We start from the raw sequence: 21937 nt of genomic DNA on the forward strand, positions 1-21937 counted from the left end.
ACTTGTTAAATAATCATCTGCAAAAGTCTCCATGTGCTGTGTGCAATTAATTCTACTCATGCTGCAACAACTATCTCACTGCAGTAACTTTGCATTCTGAATTTCATGAATCTTGAGGATAACTGGGAGGCTGACAGCATGTCTTTATGTGGGAGATGATAACGACAGCATAGGGAGTGCAGATAAGAATTCTCACTGCAAGAATTGTGATGGAGAGGAGTTAACAGGGCGTATCACTTTGTAGGAGATTATATGGACAATTTATTTACTCCTGGAGGATTACCATCTAAATTGTAGTAGAACGTAGAGACCGATATGGTTAGTTTGAAAATAAGGGTGAGTTTTTATGTAGTTTGAAGGAAAACAAAATAATTAGCAATGGATGGGCCGTCAAAACATAAGCATTTGTGTTTTGCGAAGAATTAAATCAAATAAAATATATATCCACGAGATGAATTGAAAAAAAAATACTTTGTATGTGGAAATTACAGTGAAAGCTAAGGGATATCCTTCCGTGCATGGTGAAGCTGCCACGACTATCAGCAAATATATGCATATTTATTTTAACTCAACTCTTTCTCTTTCAGTCAGCAAAGAATGTGTCACTAGTTTGCATTATTATGGGTATGTTTATTTTACTGGTTTCACTCTTGCTGTATTACTTGGTTTGGGAGACATATGAAGAGCAACTAAGAGGCATTCATTTGAGAAACATGGCTTTTCAAGTGTTACTAACTTGACGCTGTCACATGTTTAATGGTTTGTTATTAATTATACATCTGCATTGCTGTCTAAACCTACAGAAATTTATAGACTCAACAGAAAAAAAGTTGAACTCATTTTGCTTTATGCAGCATAGAAACATAAACACATCCTAGTCCTTCGCTTAAATTCACATAGTAAACGTATATTCTCATAAGTAGCTCTTCTTTGCGCACTAGTTCAAAATTACCTTTACTTAGTTAGCTAATTAGTTGGACCAGACAGATTTAAAGGTATAGTCATCCTCGCTCAGTCTGTATGTTATCCATTCAGCATTCCAAAATCACAATTTGAGGGAGTGAACACTCTCCTACCTAGGAGTGCAACATTTTATTAGTCGAGAAGCAGTAATTCAGAACAAGAATAAAAAGTGCCACTTAAAGACATACACTTGTGCATGCCTCAATTTTGGCTAAAACTTCTTTCCTCCAGGACCGAACAAATTGGCTATGTTGTTTTTATATATCTAAAATCTATGTATCTCTGTATGAAAGTGCATGTTGAGAGTCAGCTCTTCTTTCGGCTTTCATACGTTTTTGCAAGTGATCCAGTGTCATTAGAATTTAAAAGATGCTAGATAGAAGTTAGTCAGTAACAACTTTATTCGATCTAAATAAATGAGACCATACAAGTACTATACAAAATAATGTTAAAAAATATGGTTAATATTTATCTTCATTTTGACAGTACATTTTAAAATCAGTTCAGGCTAACCTCATGGACATGATCTTTGATGGCTCCCGCATCTTCAGTGACAAGGTAGATGCTGCCCTTGAGAGCTTCAAAGACTCGTGGGCCTCACCCCAATCACCCCCTCCCCCCGCCCCCAAGGCTTCATCTGCATTTTGCTCCTTTCTTGGCCCTACGTAAGGGGCAATCAGCCGCGCCAACCGTGTTCCGGCCAGAGGACCCCACAGCTGCCTCTGTGGGGCCATGGACGCAGTTCACCCCAGCCCCTCAACCGCAAAACCTTCCTATTCTGGTCGCCCAGGATCACTCTCCGCCAGTTGGCAGCAGAGTACGCCATCATCTCCACCACTGGCGCGATATTACGTTGGATACTTGGGTGTTGCAAATAGTCCTAAAGGGCTTTTACCTCCTCTTCGAGACTACTCCTCCAGCTATGCCTCCAGTGTCTGATCAACTGACGAAGAATCACCTTGCTTTGCTCCACGAGGAAGTCAAGACTCTCTCAGCGAAGGAAGCTATAAAGAGGGTTCCCAGGCCCGAAGTAGGCAGTGGTTGCTATTCTCGCTACTTTCTGGTCCCCAAGAAGGCCTTCGTCCTGTCCTAGATCTCAGAGCCCTCGATTACTTCCTCGAAAAGGAGAAATTCAAGATGTTCACCCTTGCTTTGGTCCTGTCTGCCCTGGACCCCGGAGACTGGATGGTGGCGCTGGACTTGCAGGATGCCTATTTGCATATTCCCATCCTACTGGCCCATTGTCGCTCCCTGCGGTTCACGGTGGGTCACTAGCACTTTCAATTTGCTGTGCTCCCCTTTGGCCTCACCAGCGACCCCCGGGTGTTCACAAAGTTTGCAGCCCATATGTGGAGATCAGGGGTTCCAGTCTTCCCCTATCTTGACGACTAGGTGTTAAAGGCAGGCTCGTCCCCAGCAGTTGTCTCCCACCTCCAGGTTATGGCGAACCTCCTGCATTCCCTGAGGTTCACTATCAATGTGCCAAAGTCACACCTGACTCCCCTTCAGATGCTCTCTTTTATTGGAGTGGTTCTGGACATATGCAGTTTCAGGCCCATCCTCCCGAATAGCGAGTCCAGGATTTTGTGCTTTGATAGCGATGTTTCAGCCTCTATCCTACATTTTTAAGAATGACTCTGAGGCCGTTGGGCCTCATGGCCTCCTGCATCCTGCTAGTGACCCATGCACGGTGGCACATGTGGGCCCTGCTGTGGGACCTGAAGTTCCAATGGGCGCAGCATCGAGGAAATCTCACCAACCTGGTTCAGATTTCAGTAGGCACTGCAAGAGACCTGCAGTGGTGGCTAACAGACCACAATTGGTTCAAGGACCGACCCCTCTCTCTTCCACACCCGGATCTCACAGTAGTGATGGATGTGTCCGTTCTGGGTTGGGGTGGCGATCTGGGGGAGGTGGAGATCAGAGGACTCTGGTCTCCGGCAGAAGCCAAGCCCCATATCAATCTGTTGTAGCTTCCAGCGATCCGACTGGTAATGAAAGCCTTTTTGCCATCAATAAAGGGAAGGCTTGTACAGGTGTTCATGGACAACACTACCGCCATGTGTTACTGCAACAAACAGGGTGGAGTGGAGTCTTGGACTCTTTGTAAAGAGGCCCTGTATCTCTGGACTTGGCTGGAACAGCAGGGCATTTCCCTGGTGGTTCAACACCTGCCCCGGTTCTCTGAATACCAGGACGGTAGAGCTCTGCCGAAGGTGCTTTGCAGATGACGAATTGCGCCTCCAGCCAGATGTGGCACAAGGTCTCTTTCCGCGGTGGGGAGAGCCTCGGTTAGATGTGTTTGCCTCTGAAGAGAACTCGCAATGCTATCAGTTTCGCGAATTGGAGTTTCAAAGGCGGCTCTGACTCTGCTACGCTTTTTGCCGCAAGTGGAGCTCCGGCCTCCAATGCGCCTTTCCGCCCATACAACTCCTGCCCAGAGTGCTCGAGAAGATCAGGAGCAATCGGGCACAAGTTATTCTTGTGGCTCCGGACTAGGCACAGAGAGTTTGGTATCCCGAGCTTCTTGGCATGAGCATCGATCTTCCGGTCAGGCTGCCCCTTCAGGAGGATCTTCTGTCGCAGCAGAGGGGGAGGGTTCTCCCCCGAACCTGTTCCACTCTCTGCCTCCTTACGTGGAGATTGATCTGCAACAGTTGACAGCTTTTGACCTCCCTCCCGAAGTCTGTGAGGTTATCTTGGCAGCCAGGCGTCTCTCCACAAAATCAGTATACACCTGCCGATGGAACCAATTTTGTAAACATTCTAAAGACTGGTCTAATGACCCGTTATCTGCTCCCATATCTAAAGTCCTTCTGTTTATACTTACTTTGGCCCAGCAGGGCTCTGCTCTGGGCACATTGAAGGGCTACCTTTCTGCCCTTTCTACTTTTATTCGGCTACCTGATCAGCCATCTCTTTTCAAATCTTCTCTGGTGCAGAGATTCTTGAAGTGGTTAACCCATTTGTTTCCTCCTTCCCCTTTTATCATGCCACATTGGGACCTTAATTTGGTTCTCACCTTTCTGATGTGTGCCCCGTTTGAGCTGCTGCATAACTGCATAACTTCCGTCAGCGGTTGCTCACCATCAAGACAGCTTTTTTGGTGGCAATAACCTCTGTCAAGCCTCCTTACCTGACGGTCTTTCCGGACAAAGTAGGACTCTGGACTAGGGCTTCTTTTCTGCCTTGGTTGGTAATACCCTTCCATCTGGGACAGTCTGTCACCCTGCCCACTTTTTATGCACCCCCACATTCTTCCAAGAGGAGCATCTCCATCGTCTGGACTCAAAAATAGCATTATCGTTCTACCTTGATCAAAAAAAAGAGTTCTGGGTGGATGGCCAACTCTTTATAGGATACTTGGTTGCAACAAAATGTGGTTTTGTCCAGAAGAGGACTATATACTGATGGGTTATCTTCTGTATAATAATCTGTTATGCCTTAGCGAAGAAGGATCCCATGAAGGGCTTAGGGCCCATTCCACCTGGGCAAAAGTGGCCACCACGCCTCTCCAGCGTGGTGTTCCGGTTTCAGATATCTGACAAGCTGATACATGGGCATCTCTGCACACTTTTGCCAGACACTACTGCCTGGATTCTCAGGTTTGCAGAGAAGGCCTATTTGGTTGCTCAGTTTTGCAGGATTTTCTGGTCTAAGCCGTTCCGCACTCCCTCTTCGGGGGATGGTATTGCTTGGGTATCCATTCAAAGGTGAGTAATCTGTGGCTGGATGTCTCTATCAGGTGGGCAAGTTACTTACCTTCAGCAACACCTTTTCTGGTAGAGACATGATCTAGCCACAGTTTCCTTACTGAATCACTCACCCTCCCCGCACTGCAGAATTGGTTTTAGGTGTCTGGGAGCGGTTAATTTTTTAATCACACCATGGTCAGTCACTTCATGGCTCGAGCTTCTGGCGTGGAAAGGCATGAAAAATACTGATGTCAGCACGCCGGAGTGTCAGTTATATTGACGACACAGACTCCATGACGATGTTGAACACGACACCGACAATGTCACGTGGAGACAACCGAGGCCACCTACCGGTGCGCAGGGGTTCTGCTAAGAAAAATCATCCGGATCCAGCCTGATGCCTGGAAGTTCAAAGGTAAGGAATCTGTGGCTAGATCATGTCTCTACCAGATAAGGCATTATTGAAGGTAAGTAACTTGATCTTCTACAGCAAATCTCAGTAGTAGGTAATAATTGTAAAACAAGATAGGTGAAGTTACATTGTGTAAACTGTAATGACATAAAGAATGATAAAATGTAGTGTTTCCTCCACTTGTTATGAAATTTGCAAACAAGTATAACATGCATGGTGTTCTGTGCCCTCATAGTATTCAGTTACTTAGATTTGAGAAGCAATCATTTGTTATAGGGAAGCTAACCAAGTGATCATAAATGCCCATTCTGAAATGAGTCAGGACACATCTGTACCTAGGGCTCAAAACAACTTTCAAATATGATTACATATCATGGGTAGTTATTGTCAGTTGCTTTTTTTAAAACAGAGGGCTTTGGTAATTCAATAGGCAACCTAAGACTCGCTAGATGCATAGTGCACAAATTTTTTAAAGTTGTTCTGAGAAGCTGGCTCAACCACTATCGCAGCCGCACTCACAGCACGCACCGGAGTCGCCGCTCAGACTGCGGAATCAAGGGCAGAAAGCAGGAGTTGTGGAGCTATAGTTGGCTGAAGCAGGCCGCTGGCCATCCTTTCATCAGTGACTCCTGTGGCCAAGATCTCTCTGCTCCGCTCTGCCTCATCCACACATCAGGTCACCAGAAAAGATCCATGATATCCTCAGAAAAGGTAACCTCCTGTACGTAACGTACACAAACAGTCTGTAAATTCAGCCCAATATATCCTTTAGTTATTTAAGTGAAGCACCTTGCACTAATCCAGAAAACCCTTATGGTGATTTTAGTGGTCTCTCTTATTCGTAGCTGTGGAGAGCAGCCTTCAGGCTTAGTCGAGAAGGAGTGATAAGCAGCTTGTTTTACCAGAACCAATCATATAGTGTAGGTCAAATGAAAAAGAACCACACAGTGTAGTCATAAAAATAAGTATATTTATCATACACACTCACTAACACATTCTTATTTCTCCTACCTGGAGCTATCACATTCGTATTTCTCCTACCTGGAGCTATCAACACAATACACACAATACTTCAAATGTAAACAGGTAAGTAAGCACAAGTACACAGTGGTCTCCAGGGGGAGACCAAACCATATACTAAAGAACTGGAATGCGAACTCTGACTGAAGTCGGGTCTTGGACTAGAATACTCAGAAGAGCTTGGGACCCTAGGAGCCACCAAAGGTAAGTACCCAGGAACCCCACGGAGGCTGTGTGCAGGGTGGAAACACAGCCGCGTACTCAATGCAAGTCAATGGGAAAGTTGCAGTTTTCAAAAGAAGGACCCTTCCCAGTGGACCCTGAAGAATACACGTGGAAGGTTGGAGAGTCACCTCAGGATACCTCCTGCACCAGGGAAGCGGGTGCATAGGTGCGAAGTGTCGTCGGAAACCGCCTTAGACCACAATGGAAGACTTCAGGAAAGATGCAGCTGGTGAAGAAGGTGGAAGAGTTGGGTGGAATTTTGAAGAGAAGAACCTGTAAGCAGAGCGGACAGAGTCTATGCCACTCTGAGGGGACCAGGAGGTACAAAAGAGCAGTGACCCTCCCTTGACAGAAGATACAAGAGTGATGACGGTGACCTTGTCGCTGCAGCTGTGAAGAGCAGGTGACGCTGTGGAAGACCAGTAACCAATCACGAGCTGTCCCACATTGGATGTCGAGAACCAGGGGGTCTGTGTCTGGCAGGAGCACCAACAAGCCTTGGCAACAGCAACAGGCGTGCAAGAGCAACATTGGGACCAGCAAATGCGGGGGCCCAGGGACTCCCCAAATGCAGGAGAGTCAGAGCAGGCCCTGAGCAAGCAGGGGAGCTCATTGATGCCAAAGAAGACCCTCAAGAGGAGCGACGGGCCAAAGGCACATGAGTTGCAAGAGGACCTCTAGCAGCTCACCAATTATGTAGGTCCACAGTGTAGAGGATGTGGGGAGAACAAAGATCTTGACAGAAAGAGATGCTGGAGGCTCGAGCTTCTTGTAACCCGAAGATCTCTGGAGTATAGAGCCAACAAGCCTTGGCAATGGCAAGTTGAAGGGGTGCCCAGTGGTTCTGTTCCAGAGGTTTCAACAAGGGATACTGGCCTCAAACTTGCTGAGAGGACAGGTAAGGCCTCGAGGGAGTTGCATATTCACCACCTGTGTTACTGAGCCTTTCGGAGTCCATGGGACATCAGGAGCAGCAGACCAGTCAGCTTTGTTGCGGTGCCTGCTGTTGCAGGGGATTGACCGCTTCACTCCGTGGGAGATTACTTTGGGTGTCTTTGATGCCCACTGGCCTGGAGAGGAACCTGGATGAAGCATAGTCAGAGACGACGAAGAAAAATTGCAGAACAGCAAGACCAGGAGCAGCAGGAGTCTTCCTTGAGGCAATCTCAGCTCCAGGTGAAGTCCAAGGTGCCCAGACGATCAAAGTTGAAGTGGTTTCAGGTTTTAATCTTGTCCCACAACGAATGTTAAGAGCCACCTACAGGTAAGCCCTTCAGTACCCTAGGGAAAGGGTTGGGATGATTGAAGGGTGCCTCCCAGAGGAGGGGCTGGACAGAGTAGAAGATACTCCCATGTACTTTGTCCAGTTTTGCGCCAGAGTGGGAGTCAAGGGCTCCCTGAACTGATTCTAACAAGAGTATGCAAGGAGAGCACCAAATGTACCCTACAAAGCAGTCAGATGGCACTGGGAAGCACCCCTCACCCCAGTGCAATACACTAAGTCCTGTCTGGGAGCTGGCCACACCTCCTTGTGACAGGAAACCTATAGTTCTCCCTTCCCCTACTCTAGCTCAGCAGCTGAGGGCAGAATCATGTCTGGAATCGGCAGCAGCACTACCTTACTGACAGACCCTGGAAGGCTGTTATCGGGAGCACTTAGGGCTTCCCAGAGGATCTCCCTGGTGCATGTAATCATACTTCCAACACCGGTAACGGCGTGGGAGTATGATTCAAATATGTTTGATACCAGGTTCAGCACAGCCAAAATACAATTAGCCATTGCTTAAGGAATCATGGCCACTATATGTATCAAAATGGCTGATCGTATCTACAAAGCCTGGAGAATTGACTCCTGTGTTTGTAGGAGGTGTCCTGCTCCTACAGGGCACCCTCATACTTATAACCTAGCACCCTGCCTTCAGGATTGAAAGGCCAGTATGAGGGGTGACTTATAGGTTTTAAGTGCAGTGACCTCAGATATGAGGAAATGTATATCTGTCAAAAGTGGTGCTAGCACCATCTTACACAGGCTGCAATGGCAAGCCTGTAGTCACAGTTGGAGTGGTCTCTCATGGGTGGCATAGTACAGGCTGCAGCCCATGGGAGACAAGTGGCATACCTATGCCCTGGGTACCTTAGACAATATGCTAGGGACTTACATCTGTACACTAGTAGCTAATTGGGAAGGTACCAAAGTACTTACCACTGTCAAATTTAGGGAGAAAGCTTAGTGACAGGGGTCCTGATTAGAAAGTGGGGGTAACCATGAAAGCAGATCCTGCCATCCCACAGGAGGGATGCAGTAAAGTACACCATCCGTTGTGGACTTGATACCACTGTTTCACTAGACAGAGTGGTTTCATTTACAGTGGCCCTGCGATGCCATGCCTGATTGAGGAAAAATGGCTTTTCTGGCGAGCTCCAGTCCTCACTCATTGATAAACCCTTTGATGGCTCCCATGTCTTCGGAGACTAGGTGGATTCTGTGCTGGAGCGCTTTAAGGACAGCAGGGCTACGGCCAGGTCCTTGGACTTTTCTATGGCTGATTGTCACCCTCAATCTGACTTTTGTTCAACTGCGTCTTTACCAGCCCAGCCACCGCTGCATGCAAGCTTTCCAGCCTCTGTGTGGCCGCAGATGCGGTTCCTACCAGCCCCCACCCCGTGTGTCGGGTGGCCAGAGGCCAGGTCAGTCCTGGCGTTACTCCCTCCCCTTTAAGACTACCCCTTCTTTCATGCCACCTACTTACGACAGGCTGACAGAGGACCACCTATCCCTTTTCCGCCTGGAAGTGATGTCTCTTTTGGCAAAAGGAGCCATGGAGAGTGTGCTGGCGCTAGAAGTAGATTGTGTTATCTATTCCCACTACTTTTTGAATTAAAGATGCTCATTCTTAGATCAGGTCCTTCCTGCCTTGGACCCAGGAGACAGGATGATAGTGTTGGACTTGCAGGACGCATATTCACACATTCCTGTCCTGCCTGCCCACAGGCTTTACTTGCAGTTCATGGTACTACCACAAGCATTTTCAGTTCGCTGTGCTCCCCTTTGGCCTAACCACCCTGGGTGTTCACCAAGGTGATGGCGGTGATTGCAGCTCATCTGTGGAGATCAGGGTTGCCAGTCTTCCCCTATCTCGACAACTGGTTGATGAGGGTGGGCTCGCCCCAGGCCATCCTCTCTGACCTCCAGACTAAAGCAGACCTCCTGCATTTGCTGGGGTTCACTATCAATGTGCCAAAGGCACACCTGACTCTCTCTAAGACATCCCTGATCATTGCACCTGTTCTGGACACTGCAGTTTTGGGCCTATCCTCCTGAACAGCGAGTCCAGAATATTCAGGCTATTATACAGATGTTTCAGCTTCTATCCAGGATGTCAGTGAGACTAACTCTGAGACTGCTGGGCCGCATGGACTCCTGCTAGTGACACATGCCTGTTGGCATATGCGGGCTCTGCAGTGGGACCTGAATTTCTATTGAGCGCAGCATCAGGGAAATCTCTCTGACATGGTCCAGATCTCAGAGAGAACTGTGAAGAACCTGCAGTGGTGGCTTACGAACCACAATTGAGTCAGGGCCAGACCCCTCTCCCTTCCTCAAACAGATCTGAAAGTAGCAACAGATGCATCACTCCTGGGGTGTGGTGACCATCTAGGAGAGGTGGAGATCAGAGGACTTTGTGACTCTGGTCTCCGGCGGACACCTGACTCAACATCAACCTGTTGGAGCTCAGAGAGATCCCTTTGGCATTGAAAGCCTTTTTTATCCTCCATTTAGGGAAGGCTAGTGCAAGTGTTCATGGGCAACACCACCATTGTGTGGTACTGCAACACGCAGGGTGGGGTGGAGTTTGTGGACCCTTTGTCAAGAGGCCCTGCATCTCTAGACATGGCTGGAACAGCAGGGCTTATCCCTTGTAGTTAAACATCTGGCAGGTTCTCTGAAAGCCAGAGCGTACGTACTCAGCCACATATGCCTCACAGATCACGAACCACATCTAAATCCAGAGGTGGTTCAAGGTCTCGTTCAGCATTGAGGAGAGTCTTGGTTAGATCTGTTCGCCACTGCCGAGAACCTGCAATGTCACCAGTTCTACATGCTGGAGTTTCCAAGGAGGCTCTTGCTCTGAGGCGCTTCTTGTCTTTAGTAGAGCTCAGCCCTCCAGTACGCCTTTCTGCCCAAGCCACTCCTGTCCAGAGTTCTAAAGAAGATCAGGAACGACTGGGTCCATGTCAACCTTGTGGCTCCAGATTGGGCATGGAGACTCTGGTATTCCGAACTGTTGAGCATGGCGATTGGTCCTCCGTCAGGGTGCCCTTTTGGAAGGATCTTCTGTTGAGCAGCATGGAAGGGTTTGCCAACGTAACTTGTCAACGCTCCGCCTTCTTTCACAGAGATTAAGTAACAACAGTTGATAGCCTTCAACCTTCCTTCCAATGTCTTTAATGTTAACTTTGCAGCCAGGTATCCCTTTACCAAGATGGGGTACGCCTGCCGACCATCCTTCCCTTTTCCAATCCCCTAATGTAAATAGGTTTTTGAAAGGTATGCAACATGTAACGTTATAAATTTATACAGCTCACGAACACCAAACAGTGTCTTGGCACTAGCAATCAAGAAGCGAGCTGGAGCACTATTCAACGAACAACCAGGTCCTAATGGCTTTCCTGAACAATGTCAAGGAGGGAAGATTTCTGATGGTAAGAGGGAGGGTGTTCCAGAGCTTCGTAGCTTCCACCACAAAACTTCTACAGCCCCAGTTTGGTTTAAAAAAATCTCTGAGAAAGTATCGATTTTGCCCCATGTGATCAGAAGCATTTGTTTGGAAGTGTAGTTGCCCAGGGCAACTGATTGTATCCTATCGGCTAAAAAAAGAGGAGACCAATGCCAATGCCTTTCCAGAAATGCCAAGAGAATTCAGATGGTTAAGCAGTGTCTTATGCTCTACCGTGTCGAAGGCCGCCAACAGGTCAAGCAGGACAAGGGCCGCAGCACCCCCTGCGTCCAGTACTGCTCTTATTTCATCTGTGGGCTTTATTAGGGCTGTTTCTGTGCTATGTTCTGTATTGAATCCAAATTGAGACTCATCCAGCAAGTTATGCTCATGTAAATATGATATGAGCTGGTTATTCATAACTTTTTCTACCAACTTAGCTGGAAATGGAAGATGCGAGATATGCTTATAGTTGCCTGGGTCAAGTGCATCAAGGTTGGATTTTTTCAGAAGGGGCAAAATCGAGGCCATCTTCCAAATAGAGGGAAAAACACCTTCTGTGAACATTGAATTAAACATTGTGGTCAAACTTGGTCCAAGGATCTCAGGGGCTTGTTTAAATATCACAGGAGGGAGAGGATCATGGGGAGAGCCCGATTTTATTTTTAAAATGTGAGTGTTTATCTCATCCACGGTTACTGCTTGGAATTCTGCAAAGGTGGGAGCACTCGGGTGTTGTGCACTGATAGTATTATGAGTATCGAAATTTACCCCATTAGCAAAAGTGGTAAAGATTTGCTCCACTTTGCTTTGGAAGTGCTGTCCAAGTGAGTTACAGAATTCCTGAGAATGATCTATGAGTATCCGAATTTACTCCATTAGCAAAAGTGGTAAAGATGTGCTCCACCTTGCTTTGGAAGTGCTGTCCAAGTGAGTTACAGAATTCGTGAGAATGGTCATTTCCCTTTCTTTTGGGGGGTGTGGACAATTTAGTCACCACCCAAAAGAGCTCTTTGGAAGAGTTTTCTGCCTCCTTAATTTGATTAGAGAAGTTTGAACCCTTTTCTGACAGGATCAGTTTTTTATGATCAGCTAATAGGATATTGTACTTTACAAGTTCATATTCATCATAGTTTATTCTCCAACATCTCACCTGTCTTCTGCACTCCTGTTTTTAGATCTAAGGGTGTCGGAAAACCGGGGGCTAACGGAGTTATCCTATTGCTCGAGGATTTTTTAAGGGGTGCTATCTTATTTGCAGTCGCTGTGAGCCATTGATTGAAATGAATAGAGACGTGTTCTTCTTTTTGAGGTAGTTTTGTGTATAAGCGTGAGAGATGGAAATTGAGCTGGTTATTGTCTACCTGTTTCCAATTGCGGTATGATCTAGCTGATGGATTGGATAGGCTTGGTTGGCCCCTAAATAAGATATCAAGCTAGGGGCATAGCCAAGCCACCGCCCAACATGGCTGTGCTGGCTTGAAGCTCTGCCATGACTCTATGGCGTGAGACTGCCCCGGGGAAGATCCAGGTGCCTGCCGTGCTGGAGATGGCGTGCTGGCGCTCAGGAGCGGTGCTGGTGCCACTGGGAGGGCTTGTGGGCGTTGCGGTGTAGGCTTACACCGACAGACGACGATGCACATTGCTGCGGCATGGCAGGAGGAGGTGAAGCCGGGGATCCCCGTGGCTGGTGTTGCGATCTGTCCCGTGAAGCTGGAGCCAAGAGCAGGGAGCGCGTCTTTAGAAGAACGACGGGGGTAAGGAGCAGAGGTGGGGGTCTGTCTTTGGTTCCAGGTCCCGCAGTCACACCCCGGAGGCCCTGCGGGCGAGCTGGGGACCGACTGGCTGGCCGGGTGCTGCGGGGACACATATGGCGGCCTCCCTCTCCCCCCCCGCTCACAGGAAAGGCTCATCTACGCTGCTCCTCTCCACGACGTGGCATCGCTATGGTGACCCCAGTCACAATGTGCTGTCTCACATACCTTCATAAGGCAGCAGGGGCGTGATAAACCAGCGCTTAGCTTGGCTGAAGGGAGAGCCCATTATCTACCCACCAGGCTGTGGAGGGGAGCTACTGGTGTACACTGATGTGTCTATCTATGTGCATGCAGGCACACCCCCTGTGGCCCTGCGGTGGTAGGGGCCGCGGGCCTGCTTGGGGACTTTTTTCACAGATTGCTGTTTCCACAGCTTAGTGGATTTCTTAACTAACAGGGCAGGACTGGTAATACAGATGCAGGTACTGGCAGGGATTGGATTAATGTGTAATGGCTAACAAATAACAATCTGAAGTACAGATTGGGTTGATGTCTTGGAATGTCCAGGGTCTCAATACCGCCCGCAAGTGCATGTTGATGGCTAACTATATGTAGCTTCAAAAACAAAATAGAACGGCCAGAAAATAGGTTTATCTGACGTTGATGGGGTACCGGCACCTCTCAAGGTTGTTAATAAAACCCTCACACACCACCCTGGTTGGTGTCATGCTTCATCATCGGGTCCCAGCCAGATGTCCGAATGCCACCTGGCTGTGCTGCAACACCTGATTTACAGTGGAGCTGGTTCTTGGAGGTGATGTGATGTGTGACTAAGTGTGTGAATTTAACCATTAAAAATACCTACAGGATATCCCCCGTTATTTTATTCTTGGGGTCCTGGGGTATGACTAAAAAATCCAAAATGAGAGTAGATGATGTCAACAATATCTATGTGTGATTGCGTCTATCATCAGGTGGTCGACATGTTTCAGCCCTAGGAAAAAATAGGAAGGGCTTTCTTCAGGACCTCTCAAAATAAAGTGACTATAAAGTGAGTGATAAAAATGTATCACATGCATATTTGTACTCGCGCTAAGGAGTACATATCATGCTGTCAGGACTAATCAGTTGGTAGTCCTCCCAAAAAATGTAGAGTACATTTTTACTATATGTAGCGCCATCAGGTAGATATTGCATTTGTGCAGGAGGCTCATCTAAGCCCCTCAACAAAATCAACATTTGTGGGTGGCTTGGGGGGCTCACTGATCCTTCACTGGATATAGTTTGTATGCAAGAGGAGTGGTGATATTGATTCATAGGAGAGTCCCCTTCAAGGAGGTGGTAGTGTACCTTGACCCTGGGGGGCAATTTCTTCTGCTGAAGGGTTACATATTGGAACACTCTGTACTGTTCATTAATGTGTACGCGCCAAATGTTGACGATCCTGAGTTTTTTTACTCCATTCATACGCACATCACACGCATGGGGGCAGACTGATTTGTTTGGGGGGATTTTAATTTGTTGCTCGACCTGGTGCATGACGGTGCCAGCACCACAGTGGAGACAAAGCAGAGGGCTAGAAGGGTGTTACTAGATATTATTGATAGCTTTGGAATAGTATATTGGTGGAGAAACTGTAATAACCGGCAAGACAGATACACTCACTAGTCAGCACCTCATAACACATGGACCCGTCTTGATTATTGCTTCATGTCGCCCGGTCTGGTGCTGTGTGTAACTGAAATGACAACCCTCCCACATACACAGTCAGATCACTCACCGGTGGTGGCGAAGATGCATGTACTGCGAGCGGGTGGGGTGGAGTGCCCATGGTGTTTCCCTAATATGGCACTGAGAGATGCAGTGTATGCTGCGTAGCTAGGTGAAGCAATTAGTGAATATTTCACATTAAATGAGGGCTGTGTGATGTCTAAAGCCACTTTGTGGACGGCGTTCAAAGCTTACACTAGAGGGGTGTGCATATCCAAGAATGCGGGGATCCTGATGGACCTACGGTGCACACGTACTTGCATTGAAATGCAACTGGCGGAATTGGATCAGCAGGACAGTCGCTCCGCTATCCCCTTTAGCTTACTGCGGCGCGCGGCCCTTATGACGGAGTTCCGGAATCAGCAAAGCTTGATGCGCATTTCCTTTGCAAGTACGCAATAGCGAGGAGATATAGGGAGGGAGAACGTCTGGGACGGACCCGTGCCTATATACTTAAACAATCCCGTTAACCAACGTATATTGCAGATCTTACAGGCAGCGATAACTCGCATATAGTTGGCACTGTGGGTATTTTAGGAGAAGTGCTTGCATATTATAAAACACAGAATTCCTCCAGAACGACTGAGTAACCAGGGACCTTCGCAGACTATCTTGACGAGGTCTCAATGGTCTGGATGGAAAAAGCGCATCAGGAGTTTCTTGCAGAACCCTTCACCAAGGATGAGGTGACTGAAGCCATTGATGTGCTGGATGGCTCCAAAGCTCAGGGGCTCGATGGGTTCACTGGCTGTTTTTACAAAAAGTAGAAGGATATCCTTGCGCCCTACTTAATTGATGTATATCAGGAGGCCCTAGACGTCGGGGTACTTCCACCTACCCTACGGGAAGCAGTTATAATTGTACTCCCTAAGCTGGGCAAGGACCTGATGCGTTGCGGGTCCTACAGATCCCTATCACTCCTAAACTTTGACAACAAGGTGTTAGCCAAGATGTTGGCTACAAGACTTGGGCTCAAAATTGAAAAACTGATTTCCCCTGCACAGTTAGGATTCATCCCTCACAAATCAACTGCACTAAACCTTCCTACGCTGTTAGCAACACTGCACAAAATAGATCCCTCAGTCCCAGCGGCCGCTGTGCTTCTGGATGCCGAAAAAGCATTTGAATCGCTTGAATGGCCTTTCCTTTATGCTACAATGAGCAGGTGTGGCGTGCCGGACCGGTTCTTGGCGGTTGTGCGACTGCTATATATGCAACCCACGGCACGCATCCGACCTAACGGAACCCTGTCCCCCGAATTCCAACTTGCGCGGAGCGCCCGTCAGGTCTGTCCTCTGTCCTCCCTACTGTTTGTGCTGGCTTTAGACCCATTGGTGCGACACCGACAGGAGCGGCATAACCATGGGGGTGAGGTACCGGGACTGAGGTACCGGGTTTTTATGGACCCGGCGGTGCCAGGGAGAACACCCAAAGACCTCGAGTCCTTCCTGTTTCAGACTACAGAAACACAGAGTCTTCTAGGTGAAGTCAAAGATCGTATTTATTGGCTGCAACCAGTAACAGGTATCCTAGAAGTACAACAGCATGTATGTTCTCAGGAGACTGCTCGAATTTACAGAACCAGCCTTCTCTTTTTATACGACATAATAAGCTTCAGGGAAACATTCCTGATTTTACAGTTGACCATACAATTATTTTTACTACAAAGAAAAAGCAGAGTCATGATGACAAGCCCACATTTCAGTTTGTCCAGTCCATGATAGATTACCCGGCAAGGCCCAGAACTTTCATCTGATATCGACGGACCTCTAATAAAATCGGGCACCTCCTCCTCGTAAAACAGGTCATAAAGAAGAAACAGGGACAGGTGTGTGTGAGATTAAGCATAATATGTGTGTGATGAACGGTTTATGACATGTTGTGCCTTGATACCAATCTCGTTCGGCCACTGGGAGAGGAACTGCCCGAACAGGTTTGGCTTGAGGCAGTGAAGTCAGCTCGCCCAGGTCACAGAGGAGTCAGCAGAGGTGTACGTGTCCTTTTGGATCAAACTTGGCCTTAGTTATTTGGCTATGTAAAGGGCAACCACAAAATGGATGCCGCTCACAAAATGGAACCCGAGGGTTCAAGACAAAAACTACGATTTCAGGGTGATTTCGTCACTCGAACATGGCGAAAATACTTATGTATAGTATTTAAGCCATTACCGGTCTGCTAGTACCAAAATCGTCATGATACAATGATATTTATGACACGAGTGCAGAGCTTCGGTACCACTGAATAGCAGAGTCCAGAATTTTAAGTACCACAGACCCTCCTTTTGCCCTTACATAGGCAATAACCCATACTTATGCTAATCTGAGTCCAGGTCTGTATTCATGAAGTGATTGAGATGTTGCTGTAGCATCATCCTATTACTTAGTTTGTCTCTTGATACAGGTTTCCTTACACATGATGTAGCACAGAGGCCACATATTGCAGGAGCACACTGTAAGCACAGACAGAACAGGAAAAGGATGGCTAAGATCATCCGAATGACTATCAGAATCTTCCATCCCCAGGCATATATCAGTTTCCAGAACCACCCCATCAAGGACCAGTCTCCTTCATCCACATGAATGGATTCAGAGATCTTATGCAGTTTGGAGATGGCCTGGTATACTGTTGGAGCGTTATCGGGGATGAAAATACAGCAACTCGATTGGATCACTTTACATACCCCACCACGGTCTGCAAGTATGACATCTAACGTGACCCTGTTTTGAAGAGTCATAAGGCGATCTGACTGGAGCTCAGTAGTCAAATTACTAAGGGCACCGGCAGTTTCAACTACAGTGGATTCAACCACCCTTGTCAATTGGCGAATGTTCCTGCTGTTCACCATAGGCCCCCAAAACGGCAGAAAACCTTTTGCGAAATCCCCAAATTCCTGTCCCGCAGTGTCGTCTTCACTCACAACACCCCTAACTGTCCTTGTCCTATGGTAATCTGCCGTGGCCGTGTAGGTGGGTGGCAACAGGAACAAGATAAAGCATGTGCCCGAGAAGTCAGGGAGCAATCATGTATAGGCTCTATCATGGCAGATGAAATAAGTACCCTTAGCTGCTAAGAACGAAGGGGAATTTCGAGATGGAAACACATATGTTTCCATGCAGACGCTCTTCCCCAACTGAGCTCTGGGATTCTTGCCATTACCTTGCAGACATAGGTGACCCTGATGGGGTACAATCCAAATAGAGGAGGATCTCCTCGCTCGCTGATTCTCACTCAAAGCAATTCCATATTTGGTTATATTCCATCTAACGTAAGCTTGCAACTCATCTTTAGGAATCATTCTGTACGAGTCAATTGTTCTGCTCATATTTGCAATTCCTACTACTAATGCTTTGTTGCTTGAGTTCCTTCCCGTAGAACGTGGGGGATATGGTTCAATGGCAAATATGAACATTGTTTGGAACGCCCATAACAAACCATTGTAGCTAAATGGTAAGACCAGGTATGGGATACCCTTGTCTGTCGTATGCGGCATAAGACCACACATCCAACAGTTAGTTGTGTTTACTACTAATTGGTGTTGGTGTAAGAGCTGAATGAAAGAGTTATTAATAAACTCTAATCTTCTTGAAGACTCATGTTCAGGCAGGAGTTAAAAGAGTGCGAGGAAACAGTAGGAGGAGGTATGGGCTGTGTAGTGGGTACAAATGAAACTTGAAAGGTATATAAAACATATCCTATTAAAAATATCATGACACCAACCATCATAAAGATACAACATATTAACAATCTATTCTTTGACATTGATATACACATTTTGTCTTTAAAGTTCATTCGTTTGGCAGGTCTCTCCATCTCAGAAAACTCCATCCTCTCTAATTTGCTGCCCACGGTGGTAGGGTGTTTCTGCTGAAGAGTGCTTCTGTCAGTCCAGGGCAACTCCCTTAGACCAACCAGAACTGTCGACCTAACCGTCTCCAGCTGCACCCCAAAGACTTGGGCAACCGCGACCCTAGCAGCAGAACCGGATGGTGGTTCGAAAAAGAAAAATGAGCAAGTTTCTTGGATGAGAGAGCTGCACAAAAAAGTAAAAAGGAAAATTTTATTTGTCCATAGTCATTCTTGGCCTTAAATTGTAACGGTTTCTGCCAGGTGCTGTCTGGTCTTGGAATAAGAGTTCAGGCTCGGTAGTGTTTAATCGAATTGACGGAGGCACAGCTTCTTGCAAAATGTTGTCGCTTTCCTTTTCAGAAGTTGTTCCTTTTATACGTGCATCGCTAAAAGGTAGGAAACGAGGCACGGTCTCAGCTTCAGAGTCAGCGATTCCCTCCTGGACCCACCGGTCGTACGGAAGAGGCAGTGTGACCCTCTTACAATGATTGCCGTGGACCCAATGTTTCTTTCCTTCTACTCGAATGGCAGATCTTGTTGAGAGAAGAACTAGATGAGGGCCGGTCCACCGGGGCTGGTCATTCTTTGTTCGCTGGAAATTCTTAACCAGCACGTAGGATCCAGGATCGATAGGATGCCCTGGAGCTTCAGAGGCCTGAGGTAAAGTGTCGTGGACCTGTTGGTGTAAAACACACAATTTAGCCGTCAATTCATACAGATAATCAAGCAGTACAGGGTGTTCTATTTCGCTAAACCTGGTGGGCCTTGGCACTCCCCATATGTTGGCCGGGCGGCCAAACACAATTTCATAGGGACTAAGTCCCATTCTAGAGTGAACAGTCATTCTCGTTGATAGGAGTGCCAAGGGCAGAGCGTCAGGCCATTTTAGACCTGTGCACGCTTGAATCTTGGCCAGTTTCAGTTTTAACGTGCCATTATAGCACTCTACTAGTCCAGCTGATTGGGGGTGATTTGCAGCGTGAAATTTTTGCTGAATGCCTAGCCCCACACACACTTTCTTCATCACTCGACCCACAAATTCACTCCCATTACCACTCCAAACAATTCTAGGCATTCCAAATCTGGGGAAAAACTCTTTGACAAGGGCTTTGGCTGTGGACAAAGCAGTATTGTCCTTCAGGGGGTATGCTTCGACCCATCTTGAAAAGGCACAAACAACAACGAGTACATATTTCAAATTGTTGCACCTTTCCATGTGGATGAAATCTAGCTGCAAAACCTCAAACTGAGAAGTTGGAGGTGCAAAATGACCAGCTGGAGTTGGGGTTCCCCTACCAGGGTTGTATTTCAGGCATACCATACAATTCTTGACCACATTCTCTGCACACATAGGGATTCCACCATTTTGCCATACTGGAGCCAACAACTTACAAATCCCTTTCACACTGATATGAGCCATTCCATGAGCCATTGTCACCACTACAAGCACATACGCATCGGGTAACAACCATCGCTGATGCTCTGACAATTCAATCCAACAACCGTTTGCATCCAATTTACCCTTACTTTCTTTCCATTCATTCAATTCTTTCTCCGTGGCTTCAGCTTGAATGGACTTCACACTCTCAATCGTATCTTCACACATACCAACATCACCAATCCATCTCACAGGGCCTGCAACATACATTCGACTCATTACATTCCTAGCAGTTTCTTTCGCAACTTCATCCGCAAACGCATTTCCACGACCAACATCATCCGTAACCTTTTTGTGCGCACTGCATTTTACAATTGCAACCTGTAACGGCAAGGTCAGTGACTCGAGAAGCTCATTCACCAACTGACCATGCTGGATCTTAGCACCATCCGAAGTCAGGAACCCACGTTCTTTCCACAATCGTCCAAAACTGTGAGCCACACCAAATGCATACTGGCTGTCCGTGTACATGTTCACTCGTTTTCCTTTCGCCAACACACATGCTCTTGTAAGTGCAATCAACTCTGCTGCTTGCGCTGAATTGTGTGGGATACGTGCAGCTTCAACAATAGTATGCAAAGTCGTCACAGCATATGCTGCAGTCGTATCACCATTCGGCAACTTGAAACACGAACCATCAACCCACAAAGTACCATCACATTCTGGAAGAGGAGTGTCTCTTAGGTCTATCCTCCCTTTCATCTCTTCCTCTGCTCTCAGAAAACAGTCATGCTGATCTTCACTATCATCGTCTGTCTCAGCTAAAATCGGCAACAATGTGGCTGGGTTTTGTGTATTGCACCTCTTTATGTGCACATGACTTGCCAACAGTGTCAGCTCATACCCTGACAATCGAGCACTAGTTAAGTGCTGTGTCTTTGTTCTGTTTAACAAAATGTCCACTGCATGCGGGACCATCACATTTAACATGTTATTCATTACTAACCCAGCAGACTGTCGAATAGAGACAGCTGCTGCCGCAGTGGCTCTCAAACAACTTGGCAACGCCTTAGCTACCGGATCTAGAGTCGCCGAAAAATACACGCATGGACGCTGTTTGTCCCCAAAAGACTGTGTCAGAACTTACAATGCGCAACCTTCTTTCTCATGGACGTACAATGTAAAGGGCTTACTGTAGTCGGGGGTACCCAATACAGGAGCCGAACACAATGCATCACGCAATTCGGAAAAACTTTTCTGACACTCTTCAGACCACGGAATGGGATTCGGTGTATCTTTACAAGTTAATGCCACCAAAGGTTTGGCCGTAAAGAAAAATTCGGTATCCATTGTCTGCAATATGATGTAATGCCCAAGAAAGCACGCACTTCTCTCTGTGTCCCTGGGACACTCAATTTTGCAATTGCCTGACTTCTTTCTGAGGTAGGTTTCCTTCCCTCCTTCAATAAGAGATGACCTAAGTAGGTCACTTCTTGTCGACAATATTGCAATTTTGAAAGAGAGACTTTGTGGCGCAAATCTCACAAATGACGCAACAACGACAATGTGGCTTCTTAACAAATATCCTCAGTATCTGCAGCTATTAGCAAATCATCGACGTATTGAATAAGGGTAGCACCGTCAGGTAAAACAATCGTGTCAAGCTGTGTTTTTAAAGCCTGGCTGTATATTGATGGACTTTCACAGTAGCCCTGAGGAGCGCGTTTGAAGCGGAAACTTCGGCCTCCTAAACTGAAGCCAAAAATATCCCTGCTCTCCTCGGCAATCGGGATGCTGAAGAAAGCATTCATCAAGTCAATCACTGAGAACCAAGTGGCTGAAGCTGGAATCATAGTCAATAAGGCAGTGATATCAGGGACAACTGGAAACTGTGGCACAACTATTTTATTGACCTCCCTAAGATCAATAACAAATCTGTAAACAGGTGGTTGGAAAGAATCAGTACGCTTCAAAACCGGCAGAACAGGACTATTACAAACGTTGCCTCTTGTCTCTTCAATTACATCTTTCTCAATCAGATCATAAATGATCGCTAACAGCGCTTTCTCACCGTCACTAGAGATCTTGTATTGGGGAATGCGCGGCATTCTAACATTGGCTTTCAGTGTCACAACATATGGCGCTATTTTCAA

General features: G+C 47.0%; 1 protein-coding gene across 1 annotated transcript in view; it reads left to right on the forward strand.

Moving 5' to 3' along the window:
• LOC147659471 (dynein axonemal heavy chain 5-like) overlaps positions 1 to 21937 on the forward strand; it is a 566399-nt gene that overhangs the window by 50549 nt on the left and 493913 nt on the right. The window lies entirely within an intron of this gene.

This window comes from Lissotriton vulgaris, unplaced genomic scaffold (genome assembly GCF_964263255.1).
Source record: "Lissotriton vulgaris unplaced genomic scaffold, aLisVul1.2 SCAFFOLD_1229, whole genome shotgun sequence".
NCBI classification, from domain to species: Eukaryota; Metazoa; Chordata; class Amphibia; order Caudata; family Salamandridae; genus Lissotriton; species Lissotriton vulgaris.